We start from the raw sequence: 20,727 nt of genomic DNA, 5'->3' as shown, positions 1-20,727 counted from the left end.
CATTATGAAAACAGTATGGAGGTTCCTCAAAAAATTAAAAATAGGACTACCGTATGATCCAGAAACCCCACTTTTGGTATGTATCTGAAGAAATTAAACAACTATCTTGAAGCAATGTCTGCATCCCCCCAAGTTCATGGCAGCATTATTCACAATAGCCAAGACATGGAAACAACCTAAGTGTCTGTCAAAGGATGAAATGTGGTATGGCTAGAACACACAAACATGAATATTATTCAGCCACAAAAAAGAATGAAACCCTGCTATTTGTGACAACATAGATGAACCCTGAGGGCATTATATTAACTGAAGTAAGTCAGATAGAAAGACAAATATTGTATGATCTCATTTACATGTGGAATCTGAAAGTGGAACCCAGAAACAAAGTAGAATGGTGGTTACCAGGGGCTGGGAGAGAGGGAGAGATGTTGATCAAGGCACAGATTTCACTTACAGGCGACTTAAGTTTTGGGGATCTAATGTACAGCATGGTGACTACAGTTAACAATACAGTGTTGTATACTTGAAATCACCCAAGAGAAAAGATCTTAAATGTTCTCACCACAAAAATATGGTAACCATGTGAGGTGATGTGTTAACTAACCTTACTGTGGTGATCATTTCACAATATATACATGTATCAAATCACCACATTGTATAACTTAAACTTATACAATGCTATTTGTCAATTATATCTCAATAAAGCTGGAAAAAAATTTTTATTTAAAAAATTAGAAGAGCTCTCAGTCAGAGGCCAAGATTCAGGTCTGGTCTCCACAACAAACTAGCTGGGTGACCCACACTCATTTAAGATTTTTATACCTCAATTTCTTCTTCTGTAAAATGAGGATAATATCACTTACCTCAAAGAGTCATAATGAAGATTAAATGACACAGTCATTTAAATAAAACGTGTAAACAACAAAGGACTACCACTACAAATAGCTGTAACAGTAGAAGGAATCCTTAATTTATTACGTGAAATGTGAGAACTTGACTCATGGAAAAGAATTCATGAACATTACAGCCCATTAAAAATGAATTATTCTTGTTTTCAACCCAGATTGGTATTTATTGTCAATTCAATGTATGCCAAACATATAGGATATAAGGGGTTACAATATTAACTACTCATAATCTTTGATTAGCAATGAATTAGCAGCATCCACTAAATGATATCAAAATGAATCTTTTTTGGGGTCAAAGATACAGAAAACAAACTTATGGTTATGAAAGGAAAGGCAGGGGAAAGGACAAATTAGGAGCATGGGATTATCAGATACAAACAACTATAAATAGATAAGCAACAAGGATTTACTGCAGAGCACAGGGAATTGTACCGAGTATCTTGTAATAACCTATAATGGAATATAATCTCCAAAAAAAAAAAAAAGAAACTGAATCACTATGCTGTCTACCTGAAACTAATGCAGTATCAGAAACCAACTATACTTCAATAAAAAAAAACTGGAAAAATAAATCTGAGCATCATCGAAGTCTTTATTAAGTACCTACTTGGTGAATTCTAAACCAGGGTATATAAAATTCCTGTGAGACATGTCTCTGTTATTAAAGTTATAATTTAGGTCAGAAAGTAACATAAGCACATATGAAATATAGAAAGTATTATAAGAGTAGAGTTCAGAGAAGAAATCACTGGGGGCTACACTAGTTGAGAAGATTTCCTGGAGAACAAAAGGCAGAAATTAGTGTGGTTTACAGGGCAAACAGGTGGACTGTCTGCTTGTTCCAAGGGGTCTGTGTCAGGAAACAAAGCTAGAGAGGTATTCTGAGGACTCATAATGGAGGACCCAAATTAGGAGAATCTGGATTTTATGCATCAGGAATCTATTCTAGTTTTTTTTAACCAAGGAGTAATATGATTAAAAAAGTGAGTTGCAGTCATATGATATCACTTATGTGTGGAATCTAAAAAAAAAGATACAAATGAACTTATTTACAAAACAGAAATAGATTCACAGACATAGAGAACAAACTTACGGTTACCAAAGGGGTGAAAAGGGGTGGAGGAATAAATTTGGAATTTGGGATTAACAGATACACACTACTGTATATAAAACAGATAAACAACAAGGACCTACTGTACAGCACAGGGAATTACATTCAATATCTTGTAATAACCTATGACGGAAAAGAATCTGAAAAAGAACAGATATATAGATGTATAACTGAATCACTTTGCTGTACACCTTAAATGTTGCAAATCAACTACACTTCAATAAAATTTTTTTCAATTTTAAAATAAATAAAATAAAATTAACAATTCCAAAATTTTAAAAAAGGGTCTCAGAATGAGAGGCTAATGCTGGGGAGGGTGGAGCTAGGAAATGCTAGAGGAAAAGGCTGGAAGTCACTACTGCAGTGTCCCCCTGTGAAGTGATGGCACCTTGACATTGTAGGGCAGAGGGAATGAAGGACGAAGAAAGGGTAGATCTCAGGTCTATTTCAAAGTAAATCAATGACACCAAGACTGCTAATGCAGTGAACTGGGAAAAAGAAGGAGTTGCAGTGAAGAATCAGTTTAGGTGAGACTGAGAGAAGATGGTAACATGTGTTTCATTACCTACTAATGTGGGAAGAGTCCTGGTGAATTCAAGTAACTGAAAGAAGGCCCCTGTGACCAGAACACTGAGTTACAGTTTTCTGTTCCTACTGCCTGGAACACTGTTTCCACCTCATAAATTCCCACACACTCTTCAGATTTCAGCTAAAAATGATTTCCTAGGAAAGACTCCAATGTCCACTTAAACTAGGACAGGCCCCTAAATTTCATGCTCTCATAGCCATCAGTATGCCTCCATTAAAACACTGCACAATTATAATTTATGAGTCAATTGGGAAAATGCTGAGTCCCATGGAAGCTGGCGCTGGGTCCATCTCATTTACTTGTGCATTCCCCAAACCTAGCATAATACAAAGCACACAGTAGGTGCTAAGTAAATGTGTATTTAACAAATATACACAAGAGTGCATGGAAAAAATGTGAAAATAAGATGAGGGAGGAAAAGGTGAAAGTGTAGGAAAAGGGAGAGAAGAAAGGAGCAGAGAGGAGCAGACGACCACAGATACAGCGTGGGAGGATGCGTAAAGCACTGGGCAGAGGAAAGTGGAAGACGTAGGGGATGGAAGGAATCACTGTTGTAGGAGGAGAATCAAAGAAGTACACAGTTTTGAAACTCGGGGAGAGTGGATTTCAACAGCCACAGAAAGGCTGTGGAGGAGGCTGAAGACTGAGAACAAAATAATAAGAAGAATGGGTTCAACAGTTGTACCAAACAATAAATTTATCACAGTTTAGAATGTCGTGTGGGGACAAGGAAAGAGCTAATAGTCTAACCTCCTCTTCTCGGTGACCTTTCCTGCTGTCTATCCAGCAGCCTGAGCCAAGCCCCCACAAGTCCTAAGACAGGAAGGATGTGAACTTGCGTTCACGCATCTATCAGCTGGAAATGACAATGACGCACATAGCTGTAAAAATAGAGATCTCTGGCAAGGGCCAACGTGAGGTTCAGAGAACATCAGAGAAAAACCATCTCCATATATAAAACAGATCTTATTTCTCAAATGTCACTGAAAATGCTCTGGGGAACAAACACAGTAAAGAATCCTCTAAGAGTCTAAGGTGACGATGTGAAACATCAGTCGAAATCAACTGTCCCGTAACGTCCAAGGCAAGTGGGAGGACTGAAACTGAAAAAGACTGTGAAGATGCTCTGCCCAGAGCTCAGTAAAATGTGGTCATAACTGAGGCTCTCAAACAGCAACAACAGATGACTTATACTATGAATTTAATACCTAACTTCTAAGCAGTATCCAGGATGTCCTCTTCCTTTCCAAAACATACAATAAATGTTGATTTATTACATGTCCTCATGTCTCCCTGCAGAGCAACTGCAGTGAGGCCCAGGACTCTTTCTAGCTGAGCATTCCAAGCTCTGTGAAAGCAGGGACTGAGCCATCCTGATCACCACTGTATCCCTGAAGCCTGCTACAGTACCTGGCACACAGCAAGCAGTCAAAGAGTATTTGCTCAAGGCAAGAGCAGTCATTACACCTGCAATGGGATGCTGGCCAACTTCAAACCACTGAAACTAAGACCAGCTATTCGTAAGTGCCAAGCATTTCTTCTCTTAGCGTCTAAGCCCCAGGAGGACAATCTATTTCCTCTAAAATATCATACAATAAAGAGCACATCACACTGCAATAAGTCTACTGAAAAAAAAAATTCTATCAAAATGAGCTGAGACTCCAGTAGACTGGCTACTAATTATGAGTAAGGCTAGACAATTCATCATAACAAGATTTGACTTACCTGGACATTTTATAGAATAAAAACAAAAAATAAAGTATGGGAGTTGCATAGAAAAATCAATTTAAACAATTATTCCGGGATCCCACTGCTGCGTACAGAATATACAACTCCCTTCAGATTTATGAGTGTTCTCCAGCTTTGGGGAAGAGGATTAGAGAACACAAAGGCACAGAAAATGAATGGAAGATTCAGATTTAAGAGCAAACCAAAGCTCCACATGGATGTTCCCTGCTTATTCTCAATTCACAGACAAGATATTAGAGACAATTAAGACCAACTCTGCAAGCTGGCAGAACTTCCTCCATGTAAAGAATTTCTCTGAGAAGATTTCTTTTGACTCCATTTTAGCCACAACATTTCAGTATATATAAAATACAAACATAAAAAGAAGTCCTATTGTGTGTGTGTGTGTGTGTGTGTGTGTGTGTGTGTGTGTGTATCCCACTATATTTAAATGTGAATTACATCAGCAAGGAATCATAAAACAAACAAGTGTTTGAAACAGTCGACTCTCTGAAATGACACCAACAGAAAAGCAGAATAATGCTCCGAACCCCTTGCCCCCAACTAAGTGCTCATCTTATTTCAACCCAGCTAATGTTACGTTTGCATCAGGAAATGGGACCTCTGAATATTCTGCCTCTAGCTGCAGCTCTATGATTTATGGAAGTCCTAAACCCTGCCCCAGAGGTTTTACCATCTCTTCAGAGGGTTTAGGTTGCAAATCACTAAAATGCTTCTCAATTCTAAGAAAAGACCACTGTAAAGAAAATAATTTCATTACAACTGTAAACATACTCGACGTTGCTGATTTTACTCTTCTCAAACTACTCCTGCTCATTGTTAGATGTATTTTCACATTGAAAGACATCCCTGTACTGGAGGTAACAGACACACAGGATCTGCTTTTTGTATTGCCAAGGCATGAGCAATTAGGAACTCGGTCTAACTTCCAGCACTAAACACAGTTGAAGATACGTATTTGCCAGGAATGGCAAAGGTAAAATAAGGTCATTCAGTTCTCTGAATTTGCCAATGTCAAGGAGCTACTTAATTAGTTAAGACAGTATCACAATTATTCTGAAATTAAGTTGTGTAAAGGGTTGGGGAAATTTTGTGAGCTTCTGTGCTTAAAAAAAATGTTAAATTTTTACAGAGCTTCTTCAATTCCAAGGGCTTTACCAATGTACGTGGACGTGAATACCCAGGAGAGAATGGTATTCCATCTTCTTGCAATATGCCAAGCTTGGTGTGCCCTGTGTGAATACCCAGGAGAGCGAACACCCACTGAGTGGTAATGCCACTCAGCGAAGCTCAGTGTACACACCTCTCAGTTCTCAACAACATATCTCAATACAAATCTACTACTTTGTACAAAATGCGTATTTAGAAAACTGAGAAACCATGAGAAATTGTTTAATTTCTTCTGTTTTGCAACAGCAAATTCAGGGTTTCTTTCGTAAATTTGATTTTTTAAAATATCAGTTTATATAAAGTATTTTAAGAATACATTCATAATATAGAATGAAATTCACTGGTTTTTTTTTATGACTAAAGTCACTGTCACTACCATCTTTAAGAGTATTAAGTACCAAATTAAGAAACAAAAGAAAAACAAATCACACAACTTTTAGAGAACTTCTACTTGAGTCATAGGTACAAAAAGACAGACAACATTTCTGTCAAAAATTTCAATTTTCTTTTTAAGGTTCTTATGTTGTCATTACAAGTTAAAAGAGGACCAGAGGAAGACAGACATATAGATAGATGCCTGCCCTTCAGAAGCTCACTAGCTAAGACGGACAATACTGGATGAATAAACTTTAAATGGCGTTCAGCCAATAGAATAAAGCAATCATGCCAAAGTAGAAATACAAAGTAACAGAAAATTAATTTTTAATCACCTGTACTTGGCAAAACATTCGCACAAAATTTTTCTATTATAATTTTCTCTGCTTAATCAGTCGACTGACATTATCATCAGCTCCTGGTATATATTCTGCAGTCCAAGAAAAGGAAATTACTTTTTAAACTCAAATCTTTCACGGTTGTTTTCATCACCCACTCAAAAAGGTGTAAATTCAGCAAATGAAGCTCTGCCCAGGTTAACATCTGCATCAACCTATGAAATTACATCACTTGTTCCCTACTTGAATGTTGGGAAAAGCTAGGTAGGGTAAATGGACTGGGGAATGTGACCAATTTTCTGGTGATTCCGATGTTAAGTTCCAATGGGTAACTTTGTTAGTTTATTTGAAACTCTGTGAATTCCCCAAATATTCTCATATTGAAGTATTAATAGCAAAATATATTTAGGAGTAGGGTTTAATTATGTACTATTTTTTCTAATAACAGATAATTGAGGGATGGTTATAAATAGATTTTTTTAAAGATTAAGTAGATTTTTTTCAAAGGGAAATGGATAGTGTATAATTAACAGGTGATTGGACAGGGCAAGTAACCATGGTAAAATTGTGTCACAATAACAAAATAAAAACAAATATCATTTGTTCTTCTTTGCTCGGTCTGCAAGAACTCCTGTAGAAAGTAAGATTTGTAGTCTGAAAAGTGGTTTGGCAGACTAGTCGGAGGGAAGGTAGCAGAAAAGAATGGCATTACAGGAATAGCAAGCCTCCTTTGTAAACACTCACGGGTGTAAGTAAGCCAGACACACAGGCCGGGTGGAAGAGGCTAAGTTATGTGAGGCAGGATGTGGCTCCCAGGCTTTGAATTAGAGTTTCTGTAAATGACCCTGATTGGAGAGTTTAGAAGCATCTATGTGGAAACAGACCTAACACAGCTAAGAGAAAGGCATTCCATCTTCCTGCAAGATACCAAACTTGATAGGGGACCAGCTAAACATAAATTTGCCAAACATTCAGCTCTGCCAACTCACATCAGAAACAAATGACAGAAGAAAACGAGACTGTATGTCAAATGACTCTGAGGTCACAGGTAGGATACTGAAGGGTCTCTGAAGCCAAGGGATGGTATTTCCAATTTCTTTCCAAGTTAAAGGTTGGGACTTTGCAAGAGAAAGAAAAGGGAAGTGAACAGCAGAATACAAACAATGGGGCCGAATCGTAGGACTGCTTTTTTGAATTATGGCTTATAGACGAGTAAGTTCTTGGCGAGGGTCAGAATGCATTTCACCAAGAACAGAGTGAATGTGCTCAGAAAAAACTTCCAACTAACTGAAGAAATTTTTAAACTAAAATCTGAAGGAGGAAAAAACCACTCAGAGGAGATCATAAAATCAGATACTCTATGCCAAAAGATGCAATCTTTAAAATAAAAAAAAAAAACACACACAGAAGGAAGAACTAAAATTTCAGGAGAAAACAGACAAGAGGGTTAGAGATAAAAACCTATGGCCTCAAATATCAATGAAGCATTTAATCTAATATGTTAAAAGAAGCTGACAAATGAAAACCAAGAGCAGGTACTTTTCCATATTCCTCCTGCTGAGTCCAGCTGAAAAACCTGGACATTGTGCGTGAAACAAACATAAGACAGCTCCAAAGCGTAGAGGAAGGCAGGCAGACGGGCTAGGAACCTCAGGACCCCAGAAACAGTATTTTTAGACAGTAACTACTCGACTCCAATGCTGACCATTAATTTTATGTGTCAAATTGGCTAGCCTACAATATCTAGGTATCTGGCCAAACATCAGACTAGATGCTGCCATGAGGGAATTTTTAAGATGAGATTAACATTTAGATCAGAGGACTTTGAGAAAAGCAGATTACCCTTCATGCAGATGGGCTGCATCTCATCAGTTGAAGACCTTAAAAGAAAAAGAATTCTCTCATTCCTCCTAGAAGAATTCTTGCCTCCAGACTGCCTTTGGACTTGAGCTGCAACATCAATTCTTCCCCGGGTTTTCAGTCTGCCAATCAACCTGCAGATTTCAGACTTGCCAGCCCCCACAATTACGAGTCAATTCCTTAAAGAAGTTAAATCAATTCCTCCCTAAAACACACACACACACGCACACACACACACACGCATGCATACATGTACACACACTCTATTGGTCTGCTTCTCTTATGAGCCAAACGTTCCTGCCAAGAAACTGTCATTCCACCCCTACCTCTGATAGTACACGTCCAGTGGAAAGCCTGGACTTCCACCTTTGTCAGACCGTAACAGGGACTCCCCACTCCTCCTGGCCTGACCTTCTGGGTGGTGTCAGACAAGACCACATAGGGAGCCAGGACATCCAACCCTGCTAGGGAGTAACAAGCCTTCCCTCACCCCACTACCCCCTGGTGGCGTCAGTGGAAACACTCAGGGAGCCTGGACTTCCACTGTACCTGGCAGTAATGAGGCACCCCTTCTCTTACATGCTGAGGTGGCGTCAGAGAGGGTGTAGTGGAGAGTCAGGACTTTCACTACTGTCCAACAGTGATGAGGCCACCCTCCACCCCATGGCATCAGTGGAGGCTACGTGGAGAACAGTGATAAGGCTCCCCTGCCCTTCTCAGCCACGGTGCTATCAGCAGAGGCCTGGTAGAGAGTGTGAACTCTCGCTGCCACTCAACAGTAACAAACACCCCTGTCCAGCCTCAGGTATCAATGGAGGCCAAGTGGGGAACTTGGACTTCCATCTGCATCCTTTCTCCCATCAGTGTAGGGTCAGAAAAAGTTGACTAAAACAGAAGCCTTAAATGAGATCTCATAATTCCCAAAATGTCCAGGTTTCAATGAAAGGAAGATCTCATGACATGACAAATGACAACAAACAGACGTCAACATAGAGATGACAGAGATGTTAAAATTATCTAACAAAGATTTTACAGCCGCGTGATAAAAACACTCCAATGAACAATCACAAACATGCTTGAAACAAGAGAACAGAAAGTCACAGCAGAGAAATAGAGGAAGTAAAAGGAACCAAATGAAAATTTTAGAAATAAAAAGGACAAGAACTGAAATGAAAGGCTCAGTACACGTCCTAAACAGCAGAACAGAGGAATCAGAGGGAAGAATCGGTGAACTGGAAAACAGAATAATAAAATTATATAATCTGAATAATAGAAAGAAAAAGGGCTGGGGAGGAGGGGGAAGAAGAGAGCCTCAAAAGCCTATGAAACTGTAACAAAAGAGCTAACACTCACGTCATTGAGTCCCAGAAGGAGATGAGAAAGAGGGCAGGGCTGAAAAAGTACTAAAAGAAATAATGACTGAGAGCTTCTTAAATTTGTCAAGAGATTTAAACTTACAGAATCAAGAACCTGAGTGAATCCCAAACAGACTAAACTCAAAGAAAATTCATGCCAAGACACATCATAATTCAAATTCTGAAACTAAAAACAAGGAAAAAAGTCTTGCAAGCAGCCAGAGAGAAATGACGCCTTGCCTATAAGGGAAAAACAATTAGGGTGATGGCTAATTTCTCATCAGAAACCATGGACACCAGAGGATGGCACACAGTATTTTTCAGGTGCTGGAAGAAAAAAAAATGTCAGAATTCCATATCAAGAGGAAATAAATATCGCAAGAACTGAAGGGGGGAACTAAGACATTCCCAGATGAAGGAAAACCAAGAAATTATGTTGCTAGCAGACCTATTCTGAAAGAATGGCTATAGGAATTCTTGACACAGAAAGGAAACAATAATGAAGAAATCATGGAAGATTAGGAGGAAGAAAGAACAGCAGAAAAAAAGAGTAAGGACATGGATAAAAAATTAGATTTTCCTTCTTTTGAGTTTTCTGAATTATGTTTAGAGGTTGAAGCAAAAATTACAGCACGTTCTGACATGATTCTCAACATCATGTAGAGGAAATATTTGATAATTAAATTATAAACAGGGGAGGGTAGAAAAATGTAAAGGAAGGTAAGATTTCTACAGATCCCCTGAACTGGTACAGCCAATCTAGAAAAGTTTGGCAGTTTCTTAAAAAACTAAACATACACCTACCACAAGATCCAGCAATCACATTCCTGGGCATTTATCCCAGAGAAATTAAAATGAATATCCACACAGAAACCTGTACACAAAGATTTGTAACAGCTTTATTTGTAGGAGCCAAAAACTGGAAACAACCAAAACGTCTTCCAGTAGGTAAATGTTTAAACAAACTGTATGTATCTGTATCATTGAGCTCAGAAATAAAGAGGGACAAACTACTGATAGAATTTGGATGGATCTCAAGGGCATTATGCTGAGGGGGCGGGGAATGACAATTTCAAAGGTAAAACACTAAGTAATTCTATTTATAGAAAATTCTCAAAATAATAAAATTACAGAGATGGAGAACAAATGAGCAGTTGCCAAGGGTTAAGGATGGTGAAGGTGGGGTGCAACTATAAAGGATTAGTACAAAAAACATCTTTGTGGTGATGGAGTAGTTCTGTATCAACCTTGACTGCAGTGGTGGTTGTATGAATCGATACATGAGATAAAATGACACAGAACTATACTCATGTCAATTTTCTAGTTTTGGAATTATACCATATCTACATTGAGGGAAACTGGATGAAGGGTATATGTACCCTTCTCTGTACTGTTTGTAATTCCCTGTGAATCTGGAATTATTTCAAAATAAAAAAGTTTTTTTTAATGAAAAAAAAAAGCAGTAAGGAGCTGCAGATCTGGGGGAATGGTATATGTGACTGAACTGGTTAACTTGTGTCTGTAATAGAAGGGTGTATCTGTCTCAAAATAAACTCAAAAAACATAAACTGAACAGCAGAAACTTCTATGAAACCCCATGAAAATCATTTAACATGGAAAGGACCGAACATGTTGGTAAGACTTGAAGGAGAAATGATAGAGACAACATTGATCAAAAGGAGATATCAACCTCGCCTTCTAAAAATAAATTGCTAACCTGTCTTATAGTAAATGCTATGATATTAAGGCAATAAATAATAATGAATCTTTTTAGAGGGTTGGCATCTTGGTAGGAAACATAAACCTCTCTAGTTCTATTCCTTACTAAAGGCAGGGGGAGACAGCTATAGAAATCAGGGTTTGGGGTAATATAAGGATCTCATTACCAAAACAAGAGGCAGCAGGAGAGAACTCCTTTCAGTCTGGGGTCTGCTAATGAAGACTGAAAAGGTTCATTCAGTTAGTATGTGTCCAATGCTGGACAATGTGTGAGATGTGACGATGGAAAGGACATAGTTCCCATCCTCCAGGAGCTTCTAACCTAGCAGGCTGGATGCTAACTGCAGTATGTATACCTAGATCTTGAAGAATGACAGTGCTCAAGTCCTAAATAGTCTAAATTTCTATTATCAGGGTCTGGGGAAGCTTCTCAAGTTCAAGAAGATTAAATGAAGGGATATTTGAGTACTTCTGTTAAAATTTTAAAAATCATCTGCTGTGTATAAGCCCCATGTTATGTACTGCAGAGGTTTCATAGATTAAGGACAAAGATACAGACCCCTGTCCTCAAATAAATGTGTAATTTATCAGAGAACACAGTCACATACATAAATATACGGGAATAAATGAAAAAGAGAAGTAAAAGAATTAAAAATGCTCTGCCCAGTTACCTAAAATCTAAAAACCTCAAACCATTTATTTTCCCCTAAACACTCAATGTTCTTTCATACTTGAAGCCTTTGAATAATACTTTAGAACCGTCTCTCCTATCAGATTCTGACAGGAAGATTTATGTCTTTTTCTAAACTCATCTTTAGGTCTATCAAAATAATATATGTGCATAGTTCAGAATTTACATAGTACAAGAAGCTTATTCTGAGAAACAGCAGTGCCCCCTTTTTCCCGGGTCTCACTTCCCAGAGGCAACTACTCACAATCCTTCCGAAGTTTTCTTCTGGTACCTTTTGATTTTTCAATTATCAAGTAATACAATACACACTGACTTCTTTGGTACTCGATACACCTTGGTATGAAGCACTTCTCACCCGTCATTTGAGGTGCACTGTGTGGGCTCCTTCAGTCTGCAAAGTGATGCCCTTTAGTTCCAGGGAATTTCCTCACGTCACTTCTTCGGCAATTTTCTTCTCTCTGCTTCATTTATTCTCTCTTTCTGGACCTACTATTAGCTACGTGCTGGATCCTCTGATCTCTTCCCCTTTTCCTATTTTCTGTCTTTGGTTTTTTGTTTTCTTTTTGTATTGTGACCGTATGGAAGATCTCTTCAACTTTATCCTCTGATCATGCTACTGATTTTTAAAATCTCTATTATCTTATTTTTAATTTTCAGGAGCTTTTATTTTGATTGTTCTTCAAAGCATGCTTTTGTTTTATGGTCCCCAAACGTTCCTTTTAACCTATCAGGGAACACCGACTGTAGAAGTTTAAAATTTTTTTCTGTTTCTTACATTGTTTTCCCAATTCCTTTTTTTCCCCACCCATTATGGTTTTTTTTTCTTGTTATGGCCTTTTTAAATGACAGGAGACTATGCTTTTTGCCACCTTCCTATTTTCAGCACATAATCTAGAATAAAAAGTTAAATGAATGGATGGATAAAAAAGCCAAGGAGGGAACAAAATGAGAAACATTTAAAAATAATTAAGAATAAAAAGATGTGGAAAGATTGTAGATTAATGTCACCATACTGATCAGATTTACAGGCCATTCATTGTCTTTTTAAGCCAGTGATCTCAGACTGCTGGGGATGTGCCCACCAGCAGGTGGTCTGTGGCACACTTACTGGATGGACAAGGCCTTTCGTCCTAACCTCAACAATAGGCAAATTATTTTACTTCAATTTTTATTTAATTCTTTAACTCCTCTCCTGCCTGGAAGAGTTTAACTTATTACTTCATAGTTTCTTTGCCACAGCAGCATCCTTTTTTAGTTACAGGTTTTGAAAAAAAAAATTTCCTCATAACTTGTAATAGGTAAACTACATTTATTTCTTTGAGGCGACCTAGATCCTAGTTTGCAGAAAGAGCAGCAAAAACAGTCTTAGATCTAATGACTGAAATGACTTAACTAAGAGGCCAGAAGGCTAAGAGGCAAAAATTACTCAATAGAAAATCTAAAAAAAAAAACCAAAAAAACCAAAAACTATCTTCCAATTTTGAGTTGAAAGTTCTTGTGCTCAAAGACAAAGAAACCCCAGGTCGGCTGACCACATGCTGAGCACTGTTTGTAAAGCCTACCAGAGATCTTCTTGGTAGTTTCGAAGATTTGATATCTATAGCCCCTATTATGGTAGTTTTTTTTAAATTATGGAAGTAAAATATAATTTATTATAAAAAAATATTTTAAATGCATTTTAAAAAAATCACCTATAATCCTACCACACACGAAAATCAACATCAACCTGTTAGTTTATGTCCCAGGCTTTTTTATTTGCAGATGCAGATTTTTGTTCACAAAATCTGGATCATGCTATATATACTGTTGTACTGTGACTATTTTTAGTTTGAGATTTCTCAGTTTGAATCCCTGGTAACACCCAGTGACTCCTGCATCTTAGATCTAAGAGTCAGAATCAGAAAGAATAGCTTCTTCTCTCAATTTCGTCAATAGCTCAGTGCAAACTCTGAGACCACACTCCATAACCACATACATCATCTACAATTCAAAAATCAAAAAGCTGGATTTAAATTTGCATTTAAGTGTAACCAAAAAGCTCATTTTTTTTGTTTCTTCAGATTTAATCATTCTTTCTTGCATCAAAAATAACAAAATTGTAGGGTGACATTAACACATGATCGTGAAACAAAAATGTGTTTCATTTCATTAGTCACAGGCTACATATCAACCAGCTGTCGAAGCTAAAAATATCCCTTAGTTTAAAATTTTGTCAAATACAAGCATTTAAGACTCATTTGGAAAGAAATGTGACTTCTTTCAGTTTCTAACAACCCACTAGAAGCTTTGGAGTAGAAAAAATCAGTACCTCTAAACCAAAAAAAAAAAGTAGTGGTGGGGGAATACAAACAAATTTACTGATAATCAATGTTCCATTGTTTACACCTTATCAGTAAGATGTAAGGATGTTACATGTTAAAGATGACAATTTAATACCACCTCCGATATAAACAAAAATACATACCCTCAAAGAACAGAAAAGGCCTGAGACAGAGGTCAAGGCATTGATAATACACTGTGTGCGTTTTGCTGGGGGAGGAGTGGGCCAAGGGGAGCTGGGCAATAATAAATATTCTCACAGCTTTTCCCCATCAGCTGTTACAGAGATCCTGCCAGGGATGGAGTCTGCAGCTCCATCTTCTCAGCTCTCAAATGTCAGCGTCACACTCAGGTAGCATGACACAGAGATGCGTCTCTGTCAGGCAGAAGCAGCAGACAGACTTCTATCTCTGGCCGTCAGGCCCCAGGGCTCAGGAACCATGTCTCAAGGTCAGACTTGCCACCATGACATATGTGATTAGAGAACAGGTAATGGGGATGAACTGAAATCTTAACACTGGAACCAGATTCCAGGTGCAGGTACAGCAAACTGGAGAGGTGCAAAGCTATTTCAAGGGTCTTAGAAACTCACAAAGTCATATAAGAAGAAAACACACTTCATCCAATCCCAGAAAAGAATCACAGGCTCTCTTAACTCTCAGCCCAGCGCTCTCACCACTACATCATTCTGCCAGACATTAATATTATCTTATGAGGAACCCTGGGGCCTAGGAGGAAACATTCGATAGCGAAAGATTTCAGATATTTTTCTGGCTTTTCTTTCCTTCTTTTATACATACTCAAATTTTAAATTTTATAAATTTAAATTTATATATAAACATATAAATTTTAAAAAGGAGTTGTCACCCAGAGGAATACACTGTCTTACAGTTTTACTGTCTCCCATAAAGCCTTGCTAAATACATATTTGTTGACTGAATCTTTAAATTCCTAAGTAAAACTTTACTGTAGTGTAAAAACATAAACTTACAGGTAAAAATTTTTGGTCATTCAATTACTAAAGATCATGAAAACATCATTTCCAAATGCCAACACAATGTATACCAGGGAATTAATCTGAAAGAAGCATTCTGAACAGTCTTTACTTAAATTACGAGTGGATTCTAATCTTATTCGAACTGCACATAATATATAGCAATTTGAATCTGCTTGCTTTGCTCCTTAGGGCTAATAACAATTAGTAGGGATATCTAGAGGGTAATTAATTTTCTCCTTGAATAAGGATTTCCAATAAGGGTTAGGAGAAAGGATTAAAAGAGAGAGAAAAAGAAAAAGAAAAAGAAAATGAGTGGACCCTGATAATTTCTATTGATTGGTAAATACAACAATTACTACATAAAGTACCTGGCATGCACGCTAACAGAGCTCCAGAAACGGAAAGTAACTTCCTAAAAAAGTAATATTTAGCCAATTAATGTCTATTCATCCCTGTTACATGAAAGAACAGTTAACCATTCCATGAAAACATGTCTTCAAGTGCTACACCACATGGTATAAACATGTGTGGAAAGAATACTGGGGAATCCCGAAGCCAAGCTTCTCATCCTAGGACAAATCTTTGTCACGTTACAACCTCTCTGAGCCTCAGTTTTTTCACTCATAAAATGAAGAGATCATAGACTTTTATATCTCAAGTTCCCTTCCAAATCCATAATTCTTTCCACTGGTAAGTGGTAAAAGCAGGGATAAAGAAAAACAAGAATATACAGTCAGTTCTGTTGTAAGATATGCTTTGAAAATGCAAATTCGTTCCAACACAACTGATATATTAGGGAACAATTTGAGCATAATTCAATTTTTACATTTGCTTATGTGTCCACAAGAAAAACTAGGTGACTCCAGAAAACTGTACCCAGTTAAACGCATCAGCCTGGGGTATACAAAGCGCACACAAGCCCGCACTGAAATACCTCCCAGCTTCTTCAGTTCGCTGTGTTATGCGCCACACCATCCATACCTGGTGTTACTTCGCAAGCTGCAGCCCTCCCAATGCCATTTCCAGAAGCAAACTTGAGATCTTTTTCAAGGTAAAGTGCCATACATTTGTAGCATTTATGCATTTTTAGCTATTTAACATATATAAAATTATGCTACTGTTTTTATTAGGTTCCTATCTTTTTTCTGTGTCACTGACAAAGTTCGTGAGTATTGCACCCCTAATCTCATTTTCCCCATAAGCCTTGTGATTTTCCATGCATTTTTAGCAATTTTATATCATGTTATAGTGGAAGTGACTGTATTACTATTGGGGAAAAATATTCAATGATCAGTTTTATTTTTTCAAAGATAACAGATGGACAAGCTTCCTGAAAATCTTCTTTAGCATTAAGTCGAAGTCAGAGAAAAGTCTAACTGCAGGCTCCCTCCTGAACACGTGTTTTTTACTCCAAACTCTATCCCACTGACTAGGTAGCTCCCTAATCAGATACCAGATTTGAAGCCAGAAGGCTATCATTCACCTTGAAATAGTGAATTAAAATTTGGATCTGTCAAGAAATAAAGAAGAGACACTGAGTCTATCTTCTAAATTCACACCTTGATTCTGGCAGAAAATCTTGGCAGATACCACTGTAAAAATGCCACCTGTTCAATAATGGGCTACTCAACAGCTACTCAGTACCTATCATGCAAAAATATGCAGTGAAGAAATATTAATGCTGCAGTGAAGTTATAACAATGCAGCAGAAGTCACAGCACCTTCACAAACACTTGCTCCTAATGCTTGATAAACTCAGAGGTAAAAGATGATAGTGAAATACAGGAGGTCATGAACGTTTCTTAGTTTCCCTTCAGACTAGAAACAGGAGACAGACCCAATCACTAAGCACTGAAGCCAAGGATTGGCTAAAATCTGTCACTCAGAACCAAGAGGCAAATAAAAATAATGCTGCTATTCAGCATGTTCAAGAAAGACAGAGAATATGACTATTTTGCCTTTTTGAATGAACTGGTACTTAAAACCCAGGACTGATACCAGAAGTAGCAAACCTAAATGTAGTACAGCTTGTGCTGTTACATGTTGGGCAAAGCTATTTGGCCACCAGTCTTGATGCTGGCACCATTTCTTAAAGAACTACAACACTATTTTTAAAAATATTTGAGATTTTTGCTTACATACACATACACCTATGGATGGAAGAGAAAAAAGTGAAAAAAAAATTAAAATTTTAACAGTGGTTTAATATTGGGATAGTGAGATTGTAGATGATTTTTTTCTCATTGATAGCTTTCATTATTTTATACAATAAATGTTTTTTACTTTCATCATCAAATGAAAACAAATATCTCTGTAAACAGTTAACTGAAAGAAACTAATCCCTGATCATAGTTCACGCAGAATTCACTGTGAGCAATCAAATGACTCTTCTCCTTTCCAAAGGGTCAAGGGTGAGTGGACTGGATCTGAAGGGCACTTCCCCCACCATGCAGGAAAATCCAGAGAGAACTCTGCAGAAAAACTCTCGACCACAGAAAGGTGTACGAGCACAATGAGATTACACACTCAGACCACACATCAGACTTATCTGTCCCTCCTTTTACCAGCCAGCATTCTGATGACTCCTACAGATACTCTGGAAAATCTGCACCTTTTGGGTAAAGCTAATATAGCCAGTTAAATTTAACAATGTCTGGTAGCAGAGAATATGGAAATATGATCTAACCGGAGACAACCAGAAACTGAAGCCTAAGAAATGTACAATAGGCCACTGTAGTTTTTTTTTTTTTTCAGTTGTAGTTGATTTATAATACTGTATTAGTTTCAAGTGTATAGCACAGAGATTATTTTCTTTTTGTAGATTATATTACATTACACACTGTTATAAGATATTATGTATAATTCCCTGTGCTATACATCAAGTCCTTCTTGCTTTTTTTATGTATACTAGTTTGTATCTGCTAATCCCATACTCCTAATTTGTCCTTCCCCACCCCTCCCCTTTGGTAACCATAGTTTATTTTCTATGTCTATGAGTCTATTTCTGTTTGTACATAGATTTATTTGCATTATTTTTTAGATTCCACATATAAGTAATATTATACAGTACTTGTCTTTATCTGTCTTACTTTACTAAAAAGCATAATATTCTCTAGGTCTACCGATGTTGCTGCAAATGGCAATGGTTCATCTTTTTCATGACTCAGTAATATTCCATTGTGTGTGTGTGTGTGTGTGTGTGTGTGTGTGTGTGTGTGTGTGTTATATACACATCTTCTTAAGCCAAATGTCTGTTGATGGGCACTTGGGTTGCTTCCATGTCCTGGTTATTGTAAATAGCACTGCTATGAACACTGTGGTGCCTGTATCTTTTTGAATTAGTGTTTTTGTTTTTCCAGCATATATACCCAGGAGTGGGACTACTGGGTCAAAAGGTAGCTCTATTTTTAGTTTTTTAAGGACTCTCCAAACTGTTTCCATAGTTGCACCAATTTACATTTCCACCAATAGCGTACAAGGGTTCCCTTTTCTCTTCACCCTCTCCAGTATTCATTATTTGTAGACCTTTCGATGACAGCCATTCTAATAATTACTGATGCTGACCCATCTTTTCATGTGGATTTTATAGCCAGCTTTCTCTCAACACCACTGTCCCAACAATGATGACTATTCATTTCTCAAGTCAGGAGGCACATACAGGCTAACGACTAGATATGCAGCGCTACCGTGAACGCCCTGGTGAATACAAAAGAAATAAGGGGCAGGCATTCTCTCCATAGCACTCACAATCTGACAGGGGAAAATATGACATCCATATCAGAAACATTTAAATCACATAAGAGAACAGAATTAGATGGCTAAAGGAGCTATGCAGATAAACATGTAAGGCATTTAGAGAAGAACTGCTCACTATGGACTTAAATAGTTGGGAGAGACTTCCAAGGGGAAGAGTTTTGACAGTATAAGAAGGTCGACAAGGGAAGTCCAGGCACAGTCACCAAGATAAGCAAAGTCACAGGGACAGAAAAAGCAACAATGAGTCTGGAAGGACTGTAATAAAAATTAGGTTGGGGAACAATAAAATTAACGAAGGAGAGAGAGATTTGGGCAGATTATAAATCTTCTTAGGGGTTCCTTTACCTCTAATCTATCAAAAACACCATTATCAAATTGAGAATGTTTGTGAGAAAATCTATGTACCAGACACTGTGCTAAATATGACAGAGAGATATAACATCCAATCTCATATTATTTCTTCCAAAGTAGGTACCATTATTCTTACTTCATAGATAGAAACTGAAATTAGTTACAGAGAGGTGTTAAGTAATTTGCCCAAGGTCACCAACAGAGTTGGGATGAGGACCCAGGTCTACTTGTCTCCAAAGTCCATGCTTTTTTTAACCACCCTAGACTTTCTCTTCCCAAAACAGCCATGACAACATCACTCTGAATTTATATCTTGCCCCATCATAGCATATTGTCCTACCCTTTTGACTATCCAGTGTCCCCATGGTGGTCACCTGTACAGCAAAGCCTGCTCTCGGGAACTACATGCAGCTAAAATGAAAATGACCAACAACAGCTTATCCTGCCCAGGGGTATTTTCATAGTTACAGGAATCAGAGGCTTAAGTCAGAAGGAAGCTCCAATATAAGCCACTTAGGGGAGCACATCTCTTACCTCGTCTAGGGGCCAAGCCAAATGTGTATTTCACGACTACATACATAGCTCATAAGCTAGAGCACACACAGTAAGAATCTCACTCATAACCTTGAGGGGTCTTCATAGAAGTCTGACCTGCCCCAGTCTGGGAGACAAAAGGCCAGACGTGGCTGCAGGTTTGCTTAGGAAGAGAACTGGAAGTCCCAATATTTCACATTTTAATTGAAATACGATATAAGAAAATCTAAACGAAATGTATTTGACACTTAAACTGTTAAATGTTTCTTTAACAGACAGGTTGCCAAAAAATGTGCTTTCTAATAATTATATAAAATAATCCTTTACTGTCTCTGGGAAACAGGAACATTCTCTTTATTGCTCTCACTTTTTTCCACAATCAAAGATTTTACAGGTGTCAAATGGTGAAAGTGTCATCTTTCTAAGGAACTGAAATAAAACCCGTGTGGGGTCTCAGGGTGCGTAAAGATGAGTGGGCAGAAGAGCACAGCCCTGACACAGACTGCTTCAGGGATTCACTATGAGAACAGCCTTCACTGAAGGTCCATTCGCTCAAACCAGAATATAGCAATAGGTCAAAGGTCTACTGATAACTTGAAAGTTCCCCACCAAGTATTTTAATGGACCAAGGAGTGATAAGAGTTTCAGAATGTGTTTCAAAATGATGATTCAAATTAAACATAAGAAAATTTCTAGCCCAGCTTAGAAAACATATTGAATTATGTATTTTATACAGAAAACAAAGGAGGTCATTTGAAAATAGAAATGATACTGTTCATTCTTTCTCAACAAAAGCTGCTATATCCCTCACCCTGGAAAAAATCACTTTCTAAAAAATGCCCATCTCATCAATGCTGTGATATGAATGCCAACAGATTTTAAGGGTAGAACTCTTTTCAGAGTAG

At 37.7% G+C, this 20,727-nt stretch overlaps 1 protein-coding gene and 1 long non-coding RNA gene across 4 annotated transcripts in view; both read right to left on the bottom strand.

Annotated features, from left to right (window-relative positions):
* The window catches only part of ALG9 (ALG9 alpha-1,2-mannosyltransferase), a 79,008-nt gene that overhangs the window by 26,715 nt on the left and 31,566 nt on the right, over window positions 1–20,727 (bottom strand). The gene's annotated exons all lie outside the window — the stretch shown is intronic.
* LOC116661204 lies at window positions 1,128–20,444 on the bottom strand. The gene is made up of 3 exons (XR_004317022.1): window positions 20,432–20,444; window positions 14,140–14,142; window positions 1,128–1,375 (listed from the first exon to the last, which is right to left on the bottom strand). It is a non-coding gene; the product is annotated as an uncharacterized LOC116661204 (long non-coding RNA).

This window comes from Camelus ferus, chromosome 33 (genome assembly GCF_009834535.1).
Source record: "Camelus ferus isolate YT-003-E chromosome 33, BCGSAC_Cfer_1.0, whole genome shotgun sequence".
NCBI lineage: Eukaryota > Metazoa > Chordata > Mammalia > Artiodactyla > Camelidae > Camelus > Camelus ferus.
This window is presented reverse-complemented; position numbering and strand designations above follow the sequence as displayed.